The sequence below is a fragment of the Pan troglodytes genome, chromosome 16, assembly GCF_028858775.2.
Source record: "Pan troglodytes isolate AG18354 chromosome 16, NHGRI_mPanTro3-v2.0_pri, whole genome shotgun sequence".
Classification (NCBI taxonomy): domain Eukaryota; kingdom Metazoa; phylum Chordata; class Mammalia; order Primates; family Hominidae; genus Pan; species Pan troglodytes.
The window spans coordinates 48,202,740-48,225,170 of NC_072414.2; the positions used below are offsets into that span (position 1 = coordinate 48,202,740).

General features: G+C 36.5%; 1 protein-coding gene and 1 pseudogene across 3 annotated transcripts in view; both read right to left on the reverse strand.

Moving 5' to 3' along the window:
- Positions 1-22,431, reverse strand: part of RFX7 (regulatory factor X7) — a 151,142-nt gene that overhangs the window by 93,160 nt on the left and 35,551 nt on the right. The gene's annotated exons all lie outside the window — the stretch shown is intronic.
- On the reverse strand, positions 4,791-5,983 carry LOC134808533 (hydroxyacyl-coenzyme A dehydrogenase, mitochondrial-like; annotated as a pseudogene).

A 22,431-nucleotide genomic window follows, 5' to 3' on the forward strand; every position in this document is an offset into this window, starting at 1 on the left:
AAAGTGCACTAGTAGAATTTTTATAAGGCTTTTGCCTGAGGGTACTTATCAGCCCATGTGGCAATGGTCACTTAGACTGAAGCAGGAATCTGTTGTCTTGCTAGCTTAAAAAGGACAAAGTTTGGGGTTGCCAAGGCAGCTTAAAAGTGAAAGGTGAAATCCCAGAAAGGAAAGTGCTCCAAAATTTCTATATGAACTACGCCCAGTATTTGAATGACCCTAGTTTGAGGAAGACTCCAAGGTTCTTCACAAAAAGAAACAGCTGGAAGGTGGAAGGATCTGAGATGAGATTTCTGCTGCTGCCTGTCACAGAAAAAATAAAGTTGGGGTTTGAATCCAGCCACATTAGATGTCTACTAAAACAAAAAGTCAACACTCATCAGAGAAAAAGAACAGAATCCAAAGTCTATAACATATCACTGATAATGCCCATTACACAAGCAAAATACACTATAGTGAACAAACAGGAAAAAAAGACCTAGAGTCAAGAGAAAAAGCAGCTCACAGACACTAAATCCTGAATGATCCAAAGTGTCAGAATTAGCAGACAAGGACTTCAAAGCAAGTATTATAAACATGTTCAAGTATTTAAAGGAAAATATGGTCATAATAAATGTTCGCATGGGGAAATCTCAGCTGAAAAATGGAAGTTATGAAAAAACCAAATGGAAGTTCTAGAACTTAAAAGTTATAATGTCTGAAATGAAAAATTCATTGTATGACCTTAATTTGAGATCAGATGGCAGAAAAAGGGTCACTTAACTGGAAAATCAATAGGTCTATTGAATGTGAAGAAAAGACTTTTTAAAAATAATAAACAGAGCTTCAGAAATTTAAAGTGCAATATCAAGTGGTCTAACTATGTACAATGGGAGAGGAGAGATAATGAGACAGAAAAATATAATGTTTAATAAATGGCCAAAGTCTTCCCAAATCCTATGAAAAACACAAACTTCTAGATCCAAGAAGTTCAGCAAATTCCAAGCAGGATAATTATAAAGAAACCCACACATAGTCAAAAGGATCAAAAAACAAAGATAAAAAGCACACTGTGAAAGCAGCCAGAAAAAAGTAACATTGCATGCAGTGAAAAAGTTGTATGAATGAAACCTGACTAATGATACCTGACTTCTACATAGTAAGCTGATTTGCAGCAGAGGTACCAAAGCAATTCGAGGGACAAAAGAAAATCCTTACTACAAATCCTGGTGGAGTAACTAGACACATTTGTAAACAAATGTACAAACCTCATACTATAGAAAAATTTGAGCTGAAGCTTAAAGTGTCTAGAAGAAACCATAGGAGAATATGATGTGAGAGCTGACAAAGATTTCTTAGGGTTACAGAAGCAATAACATTTTTTTTTTCTTTTTCTTTTTGAGACAGAGTCTCACTTTGTCACCCAGGCTGGAATGCAGTGGTGCGATCTCGGCTCACTGCAACCTCCACCTCCGAGGTTCAAGTGATTGTCCTGCCTCAGCCTCCCCAGTAGCTACGCCACCATGCCCAGCTGATTTTTGTATTTTTAGTAGAGATGGGGTTTTCCCATGTTGGCCATGCTGGTCTTGAACTCCTGACCTCAGGTGATCCGCCCATCTCGGCCTCCCAAAATGCTGGGATTACAAGCGTGAGCCACTGCGCCCCACTGCAATAAACATTTTTAAAAAGGCTTTGGGAGGCCAAGGCGGAAAAATTGCTTGAGGCCAGGAGTTTGAGACCAGCCTGGGCAACACAGTGAGACTCTATTTCTACAAATTTTTTTTTAAAAAGCCAGGCGTGGTGGTGCATGCCTGTAGCCCTTAGCTACTTGGAGGCTGAGAATTGCTTGAGCCCAGGAGTTCAAGGCTTCAGTGAGCTCTGATCATGTTACTGCAATTCAGCCAGGACAACAGAACAAGACCCTGTTTCTAAAACTAAAAATAAATCAGACCCCATCGAAATAAGAATAAACTTCTATTCACTGAAAGACATCAATTAAGACAGTAAAAAAAAAAAAAAACTACATAAAATACTCAAAAAACATATCTGACAAAAGACTTATGCCCAGAATACATAAGGAACTCCTACAACTCCGTAGTAAAGACAGGTAACTCAATTAATAAAGAGCAAACAACTGGAATAGATATTTCACAAAAAAGGTACACAAATGTCCAATAAACACATGAAAAGATGTTCAAGGAACCAAGCCACCAAGGAAATACAAATCAAAATCCCAACAATACACCAGTAGGAGGCTTAAATTTAAAATTCCAAAAACCCAAATATTGGCAAGGCTTTGAAGCAACCATAGCTCTCATACATTTATGGTGGGAATGTGAAAGGCAAAACCACCTTGGACTAGTTTAGCATTTAGACATAAACCTACCATAAGTATTTATCCGACAGGAATCAAACTAGATGTCCACAAAACAGATGTTGAAGAAAAAGAATGTTCATAGCATCTTTATAATTCCAAACTGGAATCAATCCAAATGATGTCAATGTAAGAATAAATAAACGCTTTGTGGCATAGTCACACAATGGAATACTACTCAGCAATTAAAAATAACCCATACATACACAGAGGAACATGGATGAATCTAATAAATATTATACTGAGCCATATAAAACACCTAGAAAAGTTCATTCTATATGATTTTACTTATATGAAGTTCTAGAGTAGATAAAATTAATCCATGGTAAAGGAAAAATTAGAAAAAGTATCTGTCTCAGGATGAGGCTTCCCTGCTCACTGGGAAGGATCATGTACAGACAACATAATGCAATGCTCCATTTCCCCTTTTCAGGAAAGAATTTTGTCCACTGCTGGGAGTGCAGTGCAGTGCAGCACAAAGCCATGGGTGTCTGTCAGCATTCAGTGTCTGTACCCTTGGGTATGATTGCTTAGGCTGAAGGAAATATCACTTCTCAAGGTCATACCAATTTCCAGGGACAGCCCATATCTAGACACTAATCAACATGGGGATATTAAGGCCCAGCCCCTTCCCCCAACCTGGGACAGCTTTGATTGGTCATTCTATCTTCAGAACTCTTCAGCATTGCAGTTCAACTTCCCCTCTGCCCAAGCTGTTTCCTTCCCATCCATTCCCTTCCATAGATATGAATCACAAAAGCATTCCCTAATAAAGCAGTTCTTAAAAAAATATGATTCCTGGACTAACGGTATCAGTATTCCTGGGAACTAGTTAAAATGCAAATTTATGGGTCCCACTACAGACCTACTGAATCAGACAGCAGAAGCACCACCTACACATGAAGAGCTTCCTATCAACTTTTTGTGCCCCACTCTTAAACATACTCAGATGGACAGACAACTGGAAAAAACTCTCTAATATGAAAGACAGGAAAAAAGGGGGTGAAACCCTTACTTGGAAGAAATAACACTATGCAAAAAGAAAACAAAATTTTAATCCTCACAAAGGTTAAGGGAAGACACGGCATTCAAGAAACACAAACTGGATACTATATACATATATTTTTAAAGTATATTCAGAAAGTTAAAAAGAGACATCTTAGAAATTAAATCTATTTAGGCTGGCTATTTTCTGTTTGCTCTTTGAAATCACTCTCTACCCTCTGTGATAACCCAGGAAGCTGGACTTTTCACCATCAGTAGGGCTCCCTTCCTCTCTGGCCAATGTTTGTCACTGGACAGAGGTAGGGATGTAAAAGAAGAGAAAGCACCTGGTTCTCTCTGACAGGCAATGAGTTAGTGGTTTGGGTAACTGTGGTTTTTCTCAGCATGTTTTGTAATATCTTTTTGAGTCAATAAATTATAAGTTCCTAAAGCTTTGATTAAAAAATTAAATATATGAAAATTCAAGTAAATAAAATTTCAAATAACAAAACCTCAAAGTTATCAAAAAAGAAATGGAATTACCTATAGACAAAGGAGTTAGAAGAATATATTTGCAATTATCTATCTTTTTACCATTACTCCAACTAGTTAAGAAAGCATTTTCAGAAGCTGGAAAGATATGCACAAAAATACACGTATCACTCAATAATAAACCACCAATGCACATCTGAGCCTGCACTTTATAAAAGCAGATAACATTTGACTTTTAAATATTTCATAATTTAAATGTTCATTTATTATTTTGGGGTTTCTTAAACATTTTTATTTTATACATGTTTATTTCAATTCAAATTTTGACAGACTAAAAGACTGTATTTTATTAGTCCATTTATAGGCAATTTTGCAACACTGATTTCTTGTGGGAAAAAAAAAACCAGACAGATAGTAATTATTACGATCTGTGGAACTGAATGACCAGGAAAACCGACCTCTTACTGCAAACCAAGCACATGGAGATAAGCCCACCCATGCAGCAGCAGTGTCTTGATGATCAGCTGAATGGAGATATAACATCTTATGTTGTGCCCAGAAGGTAGGGTAAGGCTCAAGGCTGCAAGGGGCAAAATGTTCTCATAAAGGCAAGATTCAGGTGCTGCTTGCTGAAGCACTCCACAGACACACCCTGTCTGTCCCAATGGCTTGTGACTGCCACACAGCAACAATGAACACAATATACTCTCACTCTCACTCTCAGAGCAAGTATCTTCCCCTTATGAGAGAATGAATTCAGGCAATTCTTTACAAAAATGACAGCATTTGTTCCAAGGCACCAACAGTATAAAGCTTTTTAGAAAATACACAGAAATAAACAGACTAAACATGGGAATTAGTTCTTAATGGTGGAATCTGTTACTACTGTATCTAGTGTAATAATAACTTCGGATAGATTATAATCAAAATGCTTATCAAATAGACTGTGCTGTGTGAGGGAATGTCTGACCAAAGAGTATTCTCACAGGCACTTTGGGTGCTGGCTGGTAAGCGCTCACAGGGGTTCTTCTCAGTGCCAGAGAAGCTGAGCATCACATGTATTTGTAAAATCCTTCTCCAGACTTCTTGCCAAGCTTCTTCTCTGCCATCAGCTTTTTCAAGGATGGGCTGGGCTGAAATATGGGGTTCTTTGTATCTATTTCATGCCATCCATCCATGATGAACTGCACAGAATCCAGCCCAACGTAATCTAGAAGCTCAAGTGAGCCCATGGGGTACCTGGCTCCTAACTTCATAGCAGTGTCAGTGTTCTCCTTGGATACGTCACCTCATTCATGCAGCCTGACTGCTTCCATGAGGTGTTGAATCCTGAGACAGCTGACAATAAACCCAGGAGTGTCCTTGCAAGGAACAGGATGCTTTCCCAGGGTTTTGCTCAAGTTTACCAAAGATTCAAATGTCTTTCGGGTGGTCATTGGTGTTTTAAAGACCTCTACAAATTTCATCAGGGGCACTGGGTTGAGTAAATGGAGGCCAGCAAATCGGTCTTGTTTGGTGGTAGCATTGGCTATGCTTGTAATTTGCAAAGAGGAAGTGCTGCTGGCAAAGTTGTATGTTCAGCAACAAACTTGTCCAACCTCTTGGAGAGCTTGATTTTCACCTTTAGATTTTCTACAATGGCCTCTACCACTAGGTCTGTGCGGTGGACTATGGATATTGCATCTGTGCTGGTTGATATGCTGCTTAGGGTTTTCTCCACAAATTCATCAAAAGCCTTAGGGTTTTCTACAAACAACTTCTTTGTCACTTTCCTAAGGCTTTTCTCAATTCCCTCTTTATATTTTGCCAAGATGTCCTCTGTCTGGTCTAGCAACACTACTGTGTGGCCGGTCACTGCAGCAACCTGTGTGATGCTGATGACCATCATGTGCTTGATGATGATTTTTCTTGCCCAAGGATGTGGACAAGGAAGACAAAGAGTACATGAACTGCCTGGTGATGAAAGCCATGGTGCAGTGGCGGCGGCGACTGCAACAAGACCCAGGCAGGAAAGGCGCGTGTGGTGTGGGGACCAGCAGACGGGCAGCCTCTGAGGCCATTTTTTATTTTTGAATAAAATGATACTACTAATTTTATCTGCAAATAAGTTTTGTTCAAATGACAATGTATGCTCAACATTAATATTTTTCTAATTTTTTAAATTGATGATTGTTGATAATTGATAATGACAGGCATTGAACTTCCTGTTTTGCTGATTTTTAACTTTTACAAAAATTTTAATTAAATAGTATCAGTCTGGTATTTTGGTATTAGATTTTAAAAAACAAAATTTCAGTACCATAATTGTGCTGTGGTATCATAACTATTACATTTATGGAACATGCTAACTACTCATCTTCTAAATCTTTCAAGATTTACATCTCAAGTCATATTACCAGAATGTTATTGATATAAAGTAGTAGGGAACAGGGGGAAAACATCAGCAATAAAGCAGAAAAAAATTTAAGCAACAGAGATGGCTTGAGAAAGCATATTGTGTTTTCTCTAAATCAAACTATAGGGTGAAGCTAGATAAAGCTTTCTTATCCAGGGGGGCTACACAAAAGAAATAATAAATTTTAGGAAGCATGTGCTTAAAAATTAAAAAAACTTAGTCTAATCCTACTTTCTCACAAAGAAATGTCACAAAAATACCATGTAATATTTCCCTTTATTCAAATTTAAAGATGATACAATAAATAAATTAGCAGTCATGGGCCAAACATATATAATATATAATACAATGTAAGCAATAGTATGACAGAAAGAATATTTAGATATCTTGTTTGCTAGAAACATTTCAGAAACTTTCCCCAGTTTCAACAAATCATTGATAAACTATTTTTTACTGCAGAAAATATTCTAGGAGACTCTCACTTGTCCCTTCCAACACCAAGTTTAGCCTCTATCCAAAAGTTCAATGCTATTTTTACATTCATTTGGAGTCCTCAAGTCTGAAGTCAGAGTGACTCACAATTCCTATATACTTGATTCAGATTTCTTGTGTTATAGAAACAGAGGTATCTGTGAATACCAGATACTAGATTTAACCCAAAGACAATCTGAAATAGAGGAGGTATACTATAATAGATCAACGAGAAGAAGCTCTTACATTCTATCCTTACCAGGACAAATCAAACTCTTAGCTTCTACCCCTATAAAATAATTAATTCTGTTAAAAACACATTGACTTCAGATCCCTTTTGCAGGTTGTGACTTGGCTCGCAGTCCATCATAGCAAAACTTATTTTTACCTTATACTTGCTTATATTAAATGAAAACTATTTACTTTTACTTTTGTTTGCTCATATGCTATAAAACAAAATTTTTTATATTTAAAAAAATAATAATAGTCATAATAGTGGCTAATGCTAAAAAGGTGTAGCCAGAAAAAAAGGAAATAAAAAACATTCGGAATCACACCATGAAGACATTTAAATTCACTTACTTTGTCTTCTTAAAAATAATGGATTCTGTTGGTAAGGATGAGGAGAAATTGGAATCCTTGCACATTGCTTGTGGGAATGAAAGATGATATGGCTGCTCTTGAAAAACTTGACATATCTTCAAAAAGCTAAAACAGAGAATTACCACTTGACCTAACAATTCCACCCAAAGAAATAAAAATAGGAATGCAAACAAAAACCTCTACACAAATGTGCTGATGTTCATAGCAGCACTGTTCACAAGAGTCAAATGGAGGAAACAACCCAAATGACCATCAGTGGATGAATGGATAAACAAAATGTGATACATTATTAAAATGAAATATTATTCAACCATAAAAAGGAATGCAGTATCAACAAATGCTACAATATGGATAAACCTTGAAAACTTTATGCTAAGTGAAAGAAGGCAGACATAAAAGGTCACATATTGTATGACTCCCTGTATACAAAATCTCCAGAATAGCTATATCCAGAGAGATAGAAAGCAGACGAGTGGTTGGTTGGGGTTGCGGAAATGAAGAGTGACTGCTTAATGCATATTCCTTTTGGATGATGAAAAATGTTCTTGAACTAGATAGAGGTGATGGCTACATAACACTGTAAAGTTACTAAATGCTACTGAATCATACACTTTATGTGGTTAATTTTTATGTTATTAATTTTACTTAATAAAAAATAATTGGGATCATAAAATTAAGAAAAAACTTCCTTTAGATACTACTAGTGCCTAATCAACAGATTCCAAACTATCAATTCTGTTTCTCTCTGTAATCCAAGTTGCCTTTGAAATAGTCATTGTTCTTAGTACTTGCCTGCTCTTATGAATTTTAGAGACTCTACTTTTCATGAAAGGAAATTAACCAAAGACCAGTGTTTCTCAACCAGGTACTGACATTTAGGATGGCACCCTGCTTTACTTTATGGGTTTATCAAATGCACTATAAGATGTTTGGAATCACACAATGGTGTTCACTAAATGCCAGCAGTGCTTCCTAGACATTCTGACAGCTAAAATTGCCCCACATTATTTCCACGTTTCTAGTTGAGAGCCACTGCTCTAGAACAAAATGACATATGCTATGTATTGTGTTACATTATAAGAAGTTCCCTAATGTACGCAACTCAATGCTCTACAAATGAGTCATTTCAAAAGCTCACACGTTTTTATGTATGGAAAGTAAACTTCTTGCTTTTGACATAGGATGCTATAAAGATTTATTGATTTTATTGTTGTTCTAAACATAAAATCTAATTTCAGCCAGAAGAATGAACTTTATCATAAGGTAACTTGTGCCTGATATTTGATTACTAGATCATATTACACAAATGAATTTTCAACTTCTATTAATAACATTATTTCATTCATATATTTTCTTTGCTTTTTAAAAAATATTATCAGGTTCCAAATATATAGGAAAGTTATAAAGAATAATATAACACCCATGTACCTGCTAGCCAGTTTGAACAAACTTGAACTTTTTCCTTTTTTCTTTAAGGAAGAAAACTTTACAGATAAAGTCCCCATGGGATCTTTTCCTATCTCATTCCACCATTCCTTTCTCAGTGGTGACCACTATCCAGAAGTTGTTATTATTCCCATGAATGTATATACATTTACTACAAATGCTGACTATCTCCATAAACAATACAATAGTTTTGTTTACTTCACAGGCATGAAGTTCTGTGGCATGTATCACTCTTTTTTTAAAAAAAATTTACTTAACAGGCATTAGAAGTTTATCTATTTTGATACATTCTAGTTTACCCATTTTAACTGTTACATAGAAGTGTGGATTCAATTGTGTGTCCAGACCCCTCCCCAAATTTGTATGTTGAAGCCCTAACCCCCAAGTGCTGTATCTGATGGAACGGATACAGCACTCGGAAGGAATCAACCCTGCTGGCACCTTGATCTTCGACCTCAAGCCACCAGAACTGGTAAAAAAAAAAAAAAAAAAAAAACAAATTTCTATTAAGCCATCAAGTCTGTGGTACTTTGTTATGGTTGCCCTAGCCAACTAATATGCACGGTATTCCATTGTTTGAACACACTGCTTTATTTATTCTTTAATAATGGGCTCTTAACGGTATTTCCAGCTCTGTACTGTAACATACAACATTGCAACAAATGTTTGGTATGGAGATCTTGTTATTCATATTGCAGGACTTTTTCTTGGACACATACACAAATATTCGCACACACACTACAGTATGTTGATCTTCAACTTTCTGATTATTGCCAAATTGCCTTTCAAGGTAATTTTGGCCAATCTATACTCCATCAGCTGTGTATAAGACTGATTTCTCTCTATCCTCTCCAAAATTGGTAATGACAGACTTCTGCCAATCGGATGGGTATGAAATATTTTGTTTTAAAATGCATTTTTTTTATCAGTGATGTTGAACACCTTAATGTATTTGCTGATCACTAAGTTTTCTTCTGTGAATTGCCTACTCATATCCTTTACCCCTTTTTCTACATGGTTGTTTTTATTATTTTATTTACTAATAGAAGCTCTTTTTATACTTTAGATACTAATCTTTTGTCAACTACTTGAGTTACATCGCCATCAGCGGCATGTTGCTTTTTTTAACAGTGTTCATTGTCCAAGGAAAATTTTTATTTTAATATAGTCAAATATTTTTCTTTATGAAAAGTGCTTTTGACATGTTTTTAAAAATCTTCCTTACCGTGAGCTCCCGAAGTTATTTTATTTTCTTCTAAACTTTTGCTTTTCACATTTGGGGGCTGAGTTTTTCTGGATTCCATGTGTGATGTGATAGTTTTTTTTCATATAGATAATGAAATGTCCCAGTGGGCCATCCCTTCCCTTGCACACAAGGCCTATGTCTTGTTAACCTGCTTCCTAAGTCTAGCACTTTGCCTGGTACACGTTAGGCAATTATAAACATGTGACCAATAAAAGGAAGGATGGAAGAAAGAGAAGGGAGAGAAAGGGAAGCAAAGTAGGGATAGGAGTGTGGAAAAAAAGTATTTGGATCATGGTCTTTGATACAAACTATATATTTGAACCACAGAAGTCAAAGGGTATTAAAACAGATTCAAGGGGTGGACTGCGGGAAGATGGGCTTTCCAGGATTCTGGAATGCTAGAGGTAAATATATCACTTAAGTGCATCTGGGCACTGACTCTGCTTTCTCTCCCCCAGGATGAGAATATGGTCTTGCTAGTGCTGAATTAGTTCAAAATCCAGAAAATTGTGATGTTATAAATATCATTTATTAAGTCTTTGCAGAATGTTCAAGAAAGCCTAGGTACAAAAAGGCAATGATATATTCAGAACTTGATACAGCAATGCTAGCTGAACCTTTCTCGTAGGGACGGTGGCTATATGTACCACAGGAAACCTAAAGAGATGGGAAAAACTTTTTTAGATATACTGTATTTGCTGCTATTCAGAATAGTCACTTGGTTTCTACATTCTTAACTAAATAATTTAGGAGCATACAACAGGTGGGTAATAGCCTCTTCCAACAATCCCTAACCTGAAGTTCAAAGGCGGAATGCTGTAGTGGAGGCAGTATAAAAAAGAAAAAAAAGAATGGGACCTAGAATGACTTTTGCCTCAGACGCCCTCAAAAGAAAAACATCTCTCCCTAGAGCAACATATGTCTAGTTCAGTATAGTCAAGGAAGTATGTTCCATTAGAGTAAAAGGGGCTCAGCCTCCCAATGTAAGTACGCAACACCACCTACAAAGTATTCTTGCTGAAATATTGAAACATATCTCTATTTAACTACCAATTTATAGTAATAAAGGGGAAGAGGAATATGCTACATAGCACCATGAAGATAAAATCAGCAAATCCAGACTGTGGGAAACTCCATAGGACAAAGGATCCAATTTCTTCAACAAATAAAAAACTTCAAGAAAAAATTTTTTAAAGGGATCTAGAGTTTGAGAGATATCCACCAGTAGCCATGAGGACACTGATTCAAACAAACTGTAAATGTGATATGATGTCTGGGATTCCCTTCAAAATAACCAATGAAGACTTACAGATAAATAAGATTAGCTATGAAACTAATTGTTAAAGTTGAATAATAAAGACCTGAGAGTTCATTGTCTTTTCTCTCCTTTTGTATACATTCGAAATTTTTTACAATGAAAAGTTAAAAGAGGGGGCTGGGTGTGGTGGCTCAGGCCTGTAACGCAGCACTTTGGGAGGCCAAGATGGAAGGATCACTTGAGGCCAGGAGTTCAAGACCAGCCTGTTCAACATAGCAAGACCCCATCTCTGACAAAGAAAAAAAAAAAGTTAAAAGAGAGGAAGGACTTAGCAGATCCTTTTAAAAGGAAAAGCAAATAAACCATGTAGGACCTACAGCTAAGAGACTGCAGTCTGAGACCTAAAAACCTTCTGATGTTGATTTAAACTGTGAAAAACTTAAAATTTACAAGAGAAGGCTGTAAATCAAAGATTCAACCACTATAACCGGTCTACTGAGTGACTGTTAATCAGTATTTACTTAAGTTACCACTGAGTGATATTGAAAGAATATTATTTGAAAATGTAGGATATAATGACTCATTTTTGCTTTCTAATGAGTTATTTTCCTTTTTTGCTGTCCTTCCACGTATAGGTATCTTTCCTTACGTGATTGCTGGTTGCTCCAAATGCTGAATTTTACCATTGTAATATTTAAAAATAGCTAATTTGCTCTAACAGGATTGTAAAAATATGTATTTTGGGGAGGCAGAGTACTGAACAAATTGTGCTGCTCTCTTTAGCCTCAATCTATATGCCTTCCCTGTTTTCTTTAATGCAAGCATTTTCAGGTTGATATTAATATTAAAAGCTCAAAGAGTCAACAGGATTCAAATATGTCAAATAACAGGAAAGCATTTGCACATATAATATACTCCTTAAAGTTAAGAAGATCTTCAAATAAATTTATTTAGTAAGAAACACCATGGTAAATATAGCAGGAACCAAAAACATGGTCTTGACAGGAAGAATTCCAATTCTGCAACTACTAGCTATATGCCCTTGACTTAGAAGAATCATTTTTCCCCTGAGGCATACTACATCTCGAGTTTTTAAAATAAAGATTCAACATTTACATAAAAAGCCATATTGTAATAACAAGCATGTAATAGGTTCTTAATAAATGCTACATTAAAACTAAATCTAGTCTAACCCTTTCATTTACAAATTAGGATAAAAAAATGACTTGTACAAGGTCACACACTGATTTTTATTTGGCTCCATTATCCAGTTAAAAATGCTATGATTATGTCTGATAATAATGCCTCCACTTTACACTGGGATTTTAATCAAGAAGAATATTTTGTGCCCCAGTCTTACCATTTTGGAACTTCCTTTGTCATAGAAACATTATATATTGTCAGTAAATAAGCTGAATTAAAGGTCAGTGCCCTCTAGTGCTGAACCTTCAGAGGTAGGTGCAGGTTCCAAATACAGGCAAATTTACCTAGTCTACAGAACAGGAAACAATCTCCATAAAAATAATGAAATGAAAACATGAGATAGCTACATGCACAGCGACCCATCTGTAAGGATGACTGTTCTCTCTGGGAGATGAGATTTTAAGCCTTTACTTTCTTTTCAAACATTTAAAAAGCTTTTTAAACTTTTTGTTATTGTTTAAGTTTTTATAACATATAAAACATTTAAAAAGAAGCTAAAACACAGGGCAAGATAACATCACTGGATTGCACAGTGGGGAAAACAACTCTTCTTCTCCTACTGCATAGTTTCAGAGGAAGTTACAAACCATGCAGCTTAGTATCTAATGTTACATTAAGAAAAAGTCGTAAAAGTGCTGTAATCCCAGCACTTTGGGAGGCCGAGGTGGGCGGATCACGAGGTCAGGAGATCGAGACCATCCTAGCCAACATGGTAAAACCCTGTCTCTACTAAAAATACAAAAATTAGCTGGGTGTGGTGGTGCATGCCTGTAATCCCAGCTACTCGGGAGGCTGAGGCAGGAGAATTGCTTGAATGAGGGAGTTGGAGGTTGCAGTGAGCAGAGGTCGCACCACTGCACTCCAGCCTGGCAAGCCTCGCCGTCTCAAAAAGAAAAAAAAAGAAAAAGTTGTGTCAGAGATAAGGCAGATCTTTAAATTGAGAAAAACAAGAGGATAAATGTGACTTCAATTTTTTGAATGTACTTTAGGTGCCACCAATAGGTGACATGCTATGTATGTACAAGTCTTTTTTTTTTTTAACTGAAAAGCATTAAACCAGCCCATGGTATTAGGTGCTTAAATGATTATAAAAAAGAAAACCAAAATGGAAATGGTTTAGAGAGCTGAAGTTAAAATGAGAATTCCATTAAGGTGGCATATCCAGGTAATGGTGCTTAATGGGAAGACTACGGACTATACCAGTGTCTCATATAAATTAATATGAGAACATTTCTTGAAACTGTAGCTAAAATGGCCTACAGGTATACTTGTAAGACATGACTTATTACTCTTTTCTAGAGTTAAGAGTTTATTAGGGCAGTAAAGGGTTCAGTATCCCAAATCTGGTCCAAAAAATAAAGTCGCCAAGTTCAATGTCCTGTAGTCCTCCACTTAAACCCAAGAATCACAGAACTTTTCTTATCACAAAAGGCAAAACAATTCGAAAACCAATTTGATAGTTAATATTAAAATTCTCTTCCACAAGGCAGTAATAGAACCAAAGGAAAGAAAATCCAGCCTAAAAGCATTTCAATCTATAAAGGAGAAGGCTATCTAAGGAGATCAAAAAATTACGAAGTAATCTCCTCAATGTTCAAATGATGCTCTAGAGAGGAAGATATCAAAACTGATATATTTTTAAAGATAGAAGAGTTATTAGTGGAAATAGGTAAAATAATTTATTAAGGATATAGTTAGATACGTCTAGATTTTTCATTTTCCTTCCTGTGCCTAAAGCATAATTCTATGTAGGAATGTCTGGTAGTAGTCTCTTTTTGGGCTACTTCAAAGCGATGTATGGATAAGAAATCATTTGTTTTTTGGCCAAAAGTTTAAAAAACACTGGCCGGGCGTGGTGACTCACGCCTGTAATCCCAGCACTTTGGGAGGCCGAGATGGGCAGATCACGAGGTCAGGAGATGGAGACCATCCTGGCTAAAAGGGTGAAACCCCGTCTCTACTAAAAATACAAAAAAATTAGCTGGGCACGGTGGCAGGCGCCTATATTCCCAGCTACTTGGGAGGCTGAGGCAGGAGAATGGCATGAACCTGGGAGGCAGAGCTTGCAGTGAGCTGAGATCGCGTCACTGCACTCCAGCCTGGGCGACAGAGCGAGACTACGTCTCAAAAACAAAACAAAACAAAACAAAAACCACACAGCCACACAGAAAAACTGCCAAGTAACACAATTTTTCCCTAGACCAGAAAGCTTTATAAAAACCTAGATAATCAGGCTTAGTCTCTGAAACCTATCACTTCATGGGAGAAGTGCCTACAGTCTCACTATCCAATAGAAATATAATACAAACCATAGAAATCTTAAATTACCTAGTACATTAAGAAGTAAAAAACAGATATTACATTTAGTAAAATATTTTAGTGTGTCAAAATATTAACATTTTGATATGCAATGAATATAAATATTGAGGTACTTAAGATCTTTTTCATACTAAGTCTTTGAAATCCAATGTGTATTTTATACTTACAACACATCTCAATTTGATTTAGCCACATTTCAAGTATTCAACAGCCACATGCAACTAGTGGCTACTGTACTGGACAGTGTATGTCTATGGCACAGCATGTCTCATGAGCTATACTTAAAAGTTTGGGCCAGCAGCTATAGCTCACACCTGTAATCCCAACACTTTGGGAGGCTAAGGCAGGAGGATTGCTTGAAGCCAGGAGTTTGAGACCAACTTCGACAACACAGCGAGACCCTACCTCTACAAAAAAAATAAAATAAAATAAACGAGCCAGGTGTGGTGATGTGTGCTTATAGATCCAGCTATGTGGGATGCTGAGACAGGAGGATGGCTTGAGCCAAGGAGTCTGAGGCTGCAGTGAGCTATCATTGTGCCACTGCACTCCAGTCTGGGCGACAGGGCAAGACCTTGTCTCTAAAAAAGAAAAAGAAAGTATAATGACTGTCTCAGAGGTGAGCATACAGAGACAAAAGAGGTCATCTGTTATTCTGACAGGGCTTACATCCAAAATGTACATAAAACTGCCAATCTCTTGGGTAGACTGCCATCAATCATGATACATGCAGATTAATTCCTTTCTAGATTTTACTAGGACAGCAAAGTGATCAGTATCTCAATATCTGCCCTCCCCCCACCAAAAAAAAGTGACTAAGCTAATATCTTATTGCTCTTCACTTAAAACCAAGAATCACAGGCACAGATCATAAGGCATTTATGTATTACAGTCAGTAAGGGATTATAATAGAACATGGGCAAGAGTAAGTTGTCAAGTATAAAAGGTATCTGAAAACGTGAGAAGCCAACCATATGACAACCTGGAACAGATAGAAAACTGCAAAGTTAGTACAGATTAGTGACATATTGACAGTATTCTAGAAGTACACTTTGTGAAGACACTTCTTCCTAATATCTGTAGGTAACCCACAGAGAAAGTGGCTAATGTTCAGGTAAATTTAGGAATTGCTGGGTTAAATAAAATGAGCCAGGATTTTAATATTGTTTAAAATTGGATTTTAATTTAAGGATTAAGTTCCCCTATCCTTATAATACAAGACTGATCATGAAACTCTCAGAGACGTGTGAACCAGAGTAACTCCATCTTAAATAGGAGCTGGGTAAAATGAGGCTGAAACCTACTGGGCTGCATTCCCAGACATTAAGGCATTCTAAGTCACAGTATGAGATGGGAGGTCAGCACAAGATACAGGTCATAAAGACCTTGCTGATAAAACAGTTTGCAGTAAAGAAGCCGGCCAAAACCCACCAAAACCAAAATGGCCACGAGAGTGACCTCTGGTCATCCTCACTGCCACACTCCCACCCACACCATGACAGTTTACAAATGCCACGGCAATGTCAGGAAGTTACCCTATATGGTCTAAAAAGGGGAGCATGAATAATCCACCCCTTATTTAGCATATCATCAAGAAATAACCACAAATATAGGCAACCAGCAGCCCTCAGGGCGTCTCTGTCTATACAGGAGCTATTATTTCATTCCTTTACTTTCTTAATAAACTTGCTTTCACTTTACTCTATGGTCCTGCCCTGAATTATTTCTTGCATTTAATCCAATAACCCTCTCTTGGGGTCTGATTGGGACCTCTTTTCTGTAACAAAACCTTTTTTTTTTTTTTTTTTTTTTTTTTTTTGAGATGGACTCTCACTCTGTTGCCCCAGGCTGGAGTGCAGTGGCCCAATCGTGGCTCATTGTAACTTCTACCTCCTGGGTTCAGGTGATTCTCCTGCCTCAGCCTCCGAGTAGCTGGGATTACAGGTGCGTACCACCACACTTGGCTAATTTTGTATTTTTAATAGAGATGGGGTTTCACCATGTTGCCTAGGCTGGTCTCGAACTCCTGGCCTCAAGTGATCTGTCCACCTTGGCCTCCCAAAGTGTTGGGATTATGGGCATAAGCCACCGAGCCTGGCCTGATCACGAACCTTAATATGCTAACATACGTTGTATCCATTTGAGAGTGGGTTGGAGAGCTATCCTATACATCATTTCCCAAACTAATGAAAAAAACACTTTATTTTCATGGATCATCTTGAGAAACTATTAGACCATGTTGGGGAATGCTGATTTAAAAGCACAGGTAAGGCTACTCCTACAAACCCAGGGAAAATCAGTGCCAAAGTATTTGTAAGCAATATGAGAATATTGTAGGCTAAAGCTTTGAGGGTCTAGATCCTTACAATATTTTAATGTAAAGTCTAATAACTAAATGATCAGGAACACCTTTTTGATTTGATCAAAACCAAAAGGTAATGATCTATGGAGCTATACTATCTACCCATACCTACATTCAAGTAATAATGGCAATGGAATATAGTATGAGTGTAATTAAAATCTTACCCCAAATAATCTTATTTTAGTCTTATGCTCTTAAGACCAAAAAAGGAACTTAATGAAATCAAATGGGAGTCAGGGTCATGCACCTTACTCTAAACCTGCTACAGTTCAAACTAGGCATGCTCAATAATCTGTGAACCTCAAAGCACAAAGTTTAAAGAAGTAACTGACCAATGAGAATAAGTAGTATACATAGAAACGTCTAAAACGATCATATTGTCTAGAACCAAAAGGCACCTGAATGCCTATAAAGGCATCTATTAAGACAATAAAGGCAAAAGAAGAGTATTTTCCCCTAAGAAAGAAGAGTTTTCTACAGCTTGTGGAGAGCATTTCAAAAATTTAAGACAAAGCACATACTCCAAAAAATATTGTCTAATTTCTCCAAATCCCTAGTCTGAATTAAATGCTCTTTCTACATCACCAAAGGAGAGAGAACATAAAATGAAGTTGTGAGTAACACTTTAGTTTTCAGAGCAGATAGTTGTAATTGCCAGTAGCAGGAAACTCAAGTTTTGCCAATTCCAGTGGGTAGGAAAAGGCTGTCTTAATTTGCCTTTCCCTGAGAACTAACAAGTCTGAACAAGTTTCTCTAGGTTTTTGAACACATTTCCTTTCCATGAAATGCCTGATTATGCTTTTTGCCCAAATTTTGTTTCTCTCTTAGAAATCTGTAAAATGTCTTTATCTCAAATACTAACCTTCTTTCAGTTATATTGCAACTATCTTCTCTCACTTCTCCTCCCAGAGTGATTTTACCCTTTCACTCTCATTATGTTGACACAAGTTTGACTAACAAAACTTTAAAATTGAATGTAAATGCCCAGATGTTTTCACTAGAGATTTCTACTAAACATTTAAGAACTAACACCAATTCTACACATTCCTTTACAGAAAACAGAAGATGAGAGAAAACTTCCCAATTCATTTTATGAAGCTAGTCACTACCCTGCTATTAGCAGAGGGACAGAAACATATATTAGTGAAGCATGACTAAGAACCTGGAAATAAACTCACTCAAATATGCTCAAGTGAGTTTTGACAGAAGTGAAAGTTATTAAATGGAGGAAAGACAGCTTTTCCAACAAATGGTGCTAAAGCAATCAGACACTCACAGGTTAAAAAAAGAGATACCACCCCACATCCATTAGGATAGCTACTATTAAAAATAAAAAATATATAAAAACCCAGAAAATTAACAAGTGTTAGTAAAGATGTGAAGAAAGTGGAATCCTTGTGTACTGCTGGTAGGGATGGAAAATGGTGTAGCTGTTATGGAAAACAGTATGGTGGTTCATCAAAATATTAAAATTACCATATGATCCAGCAGTTCCACTTCTGAGTATGTATCAAAAAGAATAAATGCACAGACTAGAACAGACCTTTGTACACTAATGTTGAGAGCAGCACTATTCACAATAACCAAAAAGTGGAAGCAATGCATGTGTCTATTGATGGATAAATGGACCAAAAAAAATGATACACATATACAATAGAATATTATTCATCAGACATAAAAAAGAAAAACATTGTGATGCATGCTACAATATAAATGAATCTTGAAGACATTATGCTAAGTAAAATAAGCCAGTCACAGAAAAACACTCAATAACAAATGCTGGCAAGGATGGGGAGAAAAGAGAAACCACATACACTGTTAGTGGGACACAGTGGCTGGTGCACAATCATGATGGAGAATAGTTTGGAGGCTCCTCAAAAAACTAAAAATAGAGATTCCATACGATCCAGCAATCCCACTGCTAGGTATATAGCCCAAAGAAAGGAATCAGTATGTCAAAGAGATATCTGCACTCCCATGTTTACTGCAGCACTATTAACAATGGTCAAGATATGGAATCAACCTAAGTGTCCATCAACAGATGAATGGATAATGTGGTACATATACACAATGGAGTATTATTCAGCCATAAAAAAGAACAAGATCCTGTCATTGCAGTAATATAGATGGAACTAGAGGTCATTATTTTAAGTGAAATAAGCCATGTACAGAAAAAAAAACAGTACATGTTCTCACTTACTTGTGGAAGGTAAAAATTAAAACAACTGAATTCATGGGGAGAAAGTGAAAGAGAGAGAAGAAGGATGGCTACCAGAGGCTTGAAGGTTGGGGTTGGGGGTGGGGTGTGGGGAAGTGGGGATGGTTAATAGTTACAAAAAAAAATAGAATAAGACCTAGCATTTGCTAGCACAACAGGGTGATTACAGTAAAAAATAACTGAACATTTAAAAATCACTAAAGTATGACTGGGCTGTATGTAACACAAAGGATAAATGCATGAGATGATGGATACCCCATTTACTCTGATGTGATTATTACACTTTGCATTCCTGTATCAAAATATCTCATGTTACCCATAAATACATACATGTACTATTAAAATAACTATGTCAAATTAAAAAAGACCCCAAACTAGACAAACACTGTAAGATTTCACTTTCATGAGGTACCTAGAGTAGTGAAATTCTGAGATAGAAAGTAGAACTGTGGGTATCAGAGACTAGAAGGAGAAGGAAATGAGGGGGTATTGTTTAATGGGTACAGAGTTTCAATTCTGCAAGATGAAAAGAGTTCTGTGGATGGCTAGTGTTGATGGCTACAATCAATGTGACTGTACTTAATGCTACTGAACTGTTCTCTTAAAAATGACTAAAGTGGTAAATTTTATCTTAGTTGCATTTTACTATAATTAAAACAAATTTTTAAAAAATTAACATCAAGCTAAGCCTCATACCTTACAGAAAAATTAACTCAAAATGGATCACAGACTTAAATGTAAAACATAGAAATACAAAACATTTGAGAAAAAAAGCAATAAACTCTTTCAGATCTAGGGCAAAGCAAAGTTCTTAGACTTGGCACCAAACATATTATCCATAGAAAGAAAAACTGATAAATTGGACTTGTGCTCTACAAAAGACTGTTAAGCAGATTAATTTTTAAAAAAGAGCTAGGACTTCTGGTTTCTGGTCCAGCATGTAAGAAGCTGTAAGTCAACACTAAGCCCTACAAGATAAAAAGCTGAAAAAAACTGAAAAATCAACAACTCTTCTTAGGATTTGTCAGAGTGGTAAGGTCAGGGGTCAAATCACAAACCCCCCAAATGGGAAAGACCAATAGGAAAATGCAGAGAATTGTAGCTTGCTGGAGCAGAAACCCACAAGCCACAAACCTGCATGAGAATCTGTACCAAAGGAGGGAAACAAACTATAACTGATGAATTACAAGAGGCTCAGAATGAACAAGTCTGAGATAAACTTCAGGGAAATCCAGTAATCAAGCATCTCCACACTTTTACCTCCAAGAGCTTAACCAGGTTTTCCCAGTGAATATTTAAGAAAAACCTCCTCTGAATATTGGAGATAACTTTCATGCCTTAGACAAGGGAAGGAGAAAAGGAATCATTGTGAAAAATGCCAAAGCATTCTGTTCCTAATAACGCTACCCTCAGGAGAAATTAAATCAACCAGAGCCTATCCTGCTGGAGCTTTATCAGAGCATAACTGACCTGGGCAAATGGCAAAACCCAACTCCAGACCAGTCTAGCCATCCTGTTCCAAGTAAGGGGGCACTGGAGAGACTGAGAAGCACTTGTGAAGTTTACAGGGCAGAGGTACAGGCTTTCCAAAAGACTGAGACCTCAAGATAACATTATAGAATGCTCCCCCCCATACCTTACTACCACATTACTAAAGGCCTATTTACAGCAGATCCTTTTATTCAGTAACTCGCACCTGGTTATTAAGAAAAAGTTATAAGGCAGTAAAAGGCAAAATCCAGTTTCAAGAGCACAGCAAACAGCAAAAACATAGTCCAATGTGGCAGGGATGTTGCAATTATCAGACCAGGAATTTAAAATGATTATGATTAAGATGCTAAGGGTTCTAATGGATAAAGTACACAGACTGCAAGAACAGATGGGCAATATAAATAAATAGACAGAAATTATAAGAACTAAAAAGAAATGTCAAGAGATTAGAAACACTACCAGAAATGAGGTATAATTTTGATGGACTTAATGGTAGGCTGGACACAGCTGAGGTTAGAATCTCAGCTTGAGGTTTAACTCGGTAGAAGCCACCAAATTTGAAAAGCAAGGAGAAAAAAGACTGAAAAAACAAAAGAAAACAAAACCCAGAACAGAGTATCCAAGAACTGTGGGACAACTACAAAGGGTGTAACATATGTGTAATGGAAATTGCAGAAGGATAGGAAAAAGAGTAATACATGAAATTTCTGAAACAATAATGACAAAAGAATTTCCCCAAACTAATGTCAGACACCAAACCACAGATCTAGGAAGCTCAGAGAACGTCAACCAACATAAATGTCAAAAGCAAAACAAAACAAACAAAAAAACTATACTTAGGCATATAATTCTCAAAACTACAGAAAATCAAAGATAATGAAAAAATCTTGAAAGAAGCTAGAGGAAAAACATACCATACCTGTACAGGAGCCAAGATAAGAATTATATCTGATTCTCATAAACCATGCAAGAAGGAGAGTGGAGTGAAACACTCAAGAGTGTCAAGAGAAAAAAAAAAAAACCCAACCTATAATACTAATACCTGCAAAATTTTCTTTCAAAAGTGAAGAAGAAATATTTTCTCACAAAAAGAAAAATCGAGGGAATTTGTTGCCAGTAGACTTGCCTTGCAAGAACTGTAAAAGGAATTCTTTAGAGAGAAGGAAAATAATAAAGGTCAAAATGCAAATCTGTGTAAATAAAGAAAAAGCATCAGAGAAGGAAAAAGTGCAAGTAAAATCAAGTTTTAAATGTTTCTTATTTTTAATTGATCCAACAGATAATTTGTTCAAAACAATCACAGGAACAACGTACTGAATTATGTATGCTTTTATACAGACACATATGCCTCTATATAAACAAAATTAATGACAGTAGTAATATAAGAAACCAGAGGCAGGAATTAGGATTATTTTGTTATTATAATGTATTCACAGCACCTGTGAAGCAGTATAGCGTTAACTAAAAGTGGACCTGGATTAGTCGTAAATGTATACTGAAAACTCTAGGGCAAACACTAAAAAACGCAAAGAAAGAAATATAACTAGTATGCCAATAAAAGAGATAAAATAGATTCAGATAAAATGCTCA